Source organism: Otolemur garnettii, unplaced genomic scaffold (genome assembly GCF_000181295.1).
Source record: "Otolemur garnettii isolate 467f Iridium unplaced genomic scaffold, OtoGar3 scaffold00038, whole genome shotgun sequence".
NCBI classification, from domain to species: domain Eukaryota; kingdom Metazoa; phylum Chordata; class Mammalia; order Primates; family Galagidae; genus Otolemur; species Otolemur garnettii.
In genome coordinates, this window is record NW_003852433.1 from 7,949,739 (window position 1) to 7,955,018 (window position 5,280).

At 44.8% G+C, this 5,280-nt stretch overlaps 1 protein-coding gene across 1 annotated transcript in view; it reads right to left on the bottom strand.

Moving 5' to 3' along the window:
- Positions 1 to 5,274, bottom strand: part of UNC119B (unc-119 lipid binding chaperone B) — a 29,908-nt gene extending 24,634 nt beyond the window's left edge. Inside the window, exon 1 of the mRNA XM_003789907.3 lies at positions 2,359 to 5,274. The gene's annotated coding sequence lies outside the window, so the exon portion shown is untranslated. The remainder of the gene's footprint in view (positions 1 to 2,358) is intronic.
- Positions 5,275 to 5,280: the final 6 nt, after the last annotated feature.

Consider the following 5,280-nt stretch of genomic DNA (forward strand, 5'->3'; position numbering starts at 1 on the left):
AAAAAAAAAAAAAAAAAAAAAAAAACCACACAGAAGTCAAGAGTTCAGAGGAATGGAGCCTTGAGGAAAAAACCTGGGAGACCCAGTCTTAGAACAAAGCCTGAGCCCAAAGGTAAGCGGGGTTATTTTTCAAAAATGTAGCTGGTTAGAAACAAACAAAACTAAGGCTAGAGTAGCGTAGTGCCTACAGCCTCAGGTTGCTGAACAGCAAAGACGAGGACAAGGACACTCCATGCCCCGCCCTTTCTGCCTTGACCCCTACAGCAAGCTTTCCAGTAAGTGCTGGAAAAACTCATCTTTTCCTCTATGGGGGGGTGGGGGGTGGGGAGGGTACTAAGTATGGAGAAAGGTCTGACACTGGCTCCAGCCAACCGGGAGCCTAATTTCCTTAGCAAGATTAAGATCTGGACCCACAGAGTGGTCCAACCCAACCCCAGTACTTGGCCTAAGATTTTCTGTCACACAATTTCCCTCCTTGCAACTCCCTAGAGCAGAAGTTCTTCAGGTCTCTTCCCCATTTGGCAGCTCATGCAAAGCTCCTTAAAATAGTAACAGCTAAATTTGAATTAATAAAGAACTCCAGTTATGGGTGGGCTCAACTTAAGGAAGAGGCTCTGTGGGCCACCTGGCTTATTTGGGTCCTGAGAACTGATTTCATCAACACTGGGCCTCATTCTTGGGGCTGAACACTGTATTCTGCCCTTCAAGGGGTAACTGAGGGAGACAAGCTAAACTTCTCCCCTCACATCCCCCTACCCTCTACAAGCCAGCAGCTTCCATTCCCGCTTAGAGGACTAAGCAGGTAGGCTCTGGAGCCATGCCACACAGTATTATAGAGAATACTGATTACAGCGAGAGTCCTAGTTTTAAAACCCCAGCTTTTGCTGGCTGTGTGGGCATGAACAAGTCACTTCACCTCTTAAAGGGTAATGCCAACTGGTTTGTTAAAGATTAAACAGAGATCTGTAAAATGCTTAGCACTGTCCCCATTTCCAAGTCTCAATAAAGGTTAGCTGTATTTATTTTTATAGGCTTAGAAAGAACATGGGTTTTGATGGCAGATAGACTCAATTTGAATCTTGGCTTGATGATTAATGGTCTAGGGAAATGACTGAACTTTCTTTTGTTTTTGTTGTTTTTTTTAACAGACGTGGTCTTGCTGTTGCCCAGGCTAGAGTGCAGTGGCTTGATCATTAGCTCACTGCAGCCTCAAATTCCTGGGCTCGAAAACTCCTCTTGCCTCAGTCTCTCAAGTAGCTGGGACACACCATCACACCCAGCTAATTTTTAAAATAATTTTTTGTAGAGATGTGAGTCTTGCTATGTTGCCCAGGATGGTCTTGAACTGCTTGCTGGGCTCAAGTCATCCTCCCACTTTGGCCTCCCAAAGTCTGGGATTCTAGGTGTGAGCCACCATTCCTGGCCTACTGAACTTTTTGAGCTTCATGTTTCTCAGCTATAAAATGTGGCTAATAAATGATAGGAAAAAATCTTTCCTGTATTCTGCCCTTCCCAATATACATACTCAACACTGATAGCACACTAGAAAAAGAGCAAGCAGAGAAAAATATCCTAAAGCTTGGCTTATCCATACGCTATCACAGAGGCTAAGTGAACAGTGAATAAGAAGCAGCAATCAGGCCAGGCACAGTGGCTTACACCTATAATCCTAGCTCTCTGGGAGGCCAGAATCAGGTGGATTGCTTGAGCTTAGGAGTTCAAGACCAGACTGAGCAAGAGCAAGACCCCATCTCTACTAAAAATAGAAAAACTGATGGCACTCATAGCTCAGTGAGTAGGGTGCTGGCCACATACGGGTTCAAACCCAGCCCAGGCCAACTAAAACAACGATGACAACTCCAACAGCAACAACAAAAAAATAGCTGGGCATTGTGGCGGGCACCAGTAGTCCTAGCTACTTGGGAGGCTGAGGCAAGAGAACTGCTTAAGCCCAAGAGTTTGAGGTTGCAATGAGCTGTGATGCCACAGCACTCTACCTAGGGTGACAGCTTGAGACTGTCTCAAAAAAAATAAAGGATGGTACCTATGGCTCAAAGGAGTAGGGCACTGGCCCCATATACCAGAAGTGGTGGGTTCAAACCTGGCCCCAGCCAAAAAAAAACTGCAAAAAATAAATAAATAAAAATAAAAAAATAGAAAAACTCCCCATGACAGTATTAATGTACACAGCTATGATTTAATTTAAAAAATTAGAAAAACTGAGGCAAGAAGATTTCTTGAGCCCAAGAACTTTAGGTTGCTGTGAGCTATCATGCCATAGCACTCTATTCAGGGCACCAGAGTGAGACTCTGTCTCGAAAAAAAAATAAAAAAGAGGTAATCACAGGACCCATGTACCTTAGGAGTGGGATAGTCAGGGCCTGATGTTCCAGTGAGAGTAGAGACAAACCATTTTGTTTTTCCTTCGATGCACTGCTGGTTGAAATGGACAGGCAGAGCTTTGCCGATGATTCCCTTAACCAAACATCCTGGAGAGAAGAAAAGAACTCTTGGCAGGCAAGTGAACCCCTAGGTCTCCCTTTTTCCACCCCATCCCTTCACCTCAAGTTGAAACTCAGTCTCAACACAGAGTGTCACTGTAAATTGTTTATTAAAACACAAAGCAATGGACAGTGAAAAACATCCTGATTTTTTACTTTTTGGTGGGAGTAGGATGGGGCATGGAAGGGAAAGGGACAGATGGAGACAGCTCAGAAGAAAAGCCAACTCTATCCACCCCTACAGCTCCCCGGCCAGCCAGGTTCAAAGCCCCTCGATTATATCTCATTTTGCCACTGTGAATGCATGTTGTGGCTACAAATAGTTGGTTTGGCCTCTGCAAAGGACGGGAAACTAAAGTAAGACCTGCAAGGGTTACTAAGAATTGACATTTTTTTTCTCTAGTACTTGGTACAGAATAGAGCAGCCAGACCCAATATGGAGGGGTAAGGTTAGTTTCCTGACAAGTCAGGTTATGCCAATAATTGTTGAAGCGGCTACCCTGAGCTCAGAATGGACAGCTGGTCCTAGCCTAAGAGAACTTCATGGAAGGAAAAGGTAACATTCCTTCAATTTAAGGAGGAACTAATCCAGGGTCAAATTGCTTTTCATTCCCTGGATCTTGACACACCAGAGAAGAGAGGAGTCAAGAATGATTCTCCCTGCCAATTCTCTCCTCCCACCTAGCAACCTGGCTCTCCTTTCCCAACAGTTGTCCTTTGAAAGGACGGAAAGCGCACTTCAGTTTGTTGTTGTTTTTCCTCATACTGAAATAAAGCACTGAAGCTGAAAATAGAGGTGAGAATGGAGTTCTGCTTTCCCCAGTGCTATGTGCCCCCATCTTATAAGACTGTCTGGATGTGAGAGGTGCCAAGGCCCTCTCTGCCAACTTAAACAGGCACTACTGTCTCTCCAGCTGCCAGCACAACCCTGGCTCCTTATTTTATATTCCTGGGAGAACCTGTCCCAAGAGATCCATCCTGCTCTTTTCCTGCCAACCCAGCCAGGCCCCAAATCACCTGCTCTTATCAAGATGATCTGGCAACCCAAAGTAGGCTAGACAAAAGGAAGCTGAGAAGGACACACCAGATAGGCAGCAAGGCACACATGTGCAAAGAAGCAGCCTACCCTCACTGACAGCTGACTCATTGATGACAATCTAGTCTTATAACAAAATGAGGAAATCCAGCTCTCTTGCCTTAGGATAGGTCTAAACACAGAGTCTTAGCTCTTGGACTAAAAGGGAAAAATTGCTCTGATCTCTTCGAAGCTTGAACATTAAGGCTTCTTTGCAAATTTCGTAGAGCTCTTTGATCCCTAATTATATCTTTCCATACAAGAGAATCTGGTTTCTTCTGAGATCTCCGGACAGATCCTGGGTACTTCTGGTTATGCTTCAGTGCAGGATCACAGCCTTGCCCTAGCCTCTTTCCTCACAGGCCACAGCAGGAGGCCCAAACATACCTCCCCATCCTGCCTTTAAAAAAAACAATAACAACAACAACAACAACAAAAACAGGAGCATCTATTAGTCTCTCACTTTAGTTTAAAAAGCTCTCTTGCTCTCCTAGGTTCTATTGGAGATGCATGGAGGACAATATTATATGTTGCCACTCAATGCCATTAAGGCTCCTCAAGGCAAAAAGACACTTGAAGAATTATGTCAGAGTAGATTAGCAAAGGGGAGGGGGAAGAAGGAATGGGAAAGCAGCCCCATGGGAGGGACTGTAGGACCTCTTCCCAGACCTGAATCTAGAGGGCATGTCCACCCTGGCTCAGAGCAGGAGAGGAAAAGGCACTGTGCTGACCGGGATGGGTCCTTCCCTAATCCCCAGGGAGAGTAGAGAACCTGATGATTCTTTCCCTGGGTTTTCCAAGGTGAGCTCACTCCTAGGGAAAGGGATGTTACACTAGGTAAAGGAAAATACTGCTGCTGTTTTCTGAAGTTCTCAGCTGAGATTCTACAAGCCATGGCCAGGCCATTCCAGGAGAGGTTAGAGGCAGGATAAGAAGGAAGAGAAATTCCTTAAAACAGAAGCTTTTCCCAAAAGATAAAATAGTCAAATCATAATTCTAAAACTGGACAGTTTCCCAGGCATAGAAAGAGGGAGGTAAACTTAACTCAAACCTAAGTGACCTCTAATGTGATGCCAGCAACTATTAGGCAGTGGGAGCAAGAGAACATGATGATCAACACTCTCAAGCCAGCAGGTGGCCCCGCAGGTAGGAGCTAGTCCTCTTGGGAGTCTAACATCTTTGACACTTGAAGATAACTATTTTTCAGATCACTAGAACTCAGGCTATTCACTAAACAGCCTCACATTAATTGAGATTTTTTTTAGAAAAATGGATCAGGTTTAGGAAACGTGAATCCCACAGTTTCTTGGCACTATTTTAATAAGCATGAGACCCAAAAAAGTCTGATTAGAGACTAGCTGCCCCTGACCCAGAGCTAGACTGCAGACTCTCAACCCATCTCCAGTAAACATCTTTGCATGGCCCTTCCAGAAACTCAACCGAGGCCACACTTCTGGCAAAGTAAGTTTCACACAGACTGTCTGCTCTTATCTTTGGCCAGCTAGGCTGAGTGGGAAATAAAAACCTGAGACAGAGCATAGATTCAACAGAACAGCCCAAGCCTCTCTTACCCACACCAACTAACTGGCAACCCTCATCACCTCCCAAGACCAGTCCAACTCCCTATGGTATAGCCTCTCAGTCTCAGCACTAGCTCAAAATACAGACAGAGGAAAAACAGTGCAAAAAAAAAAAAAAAAAAAA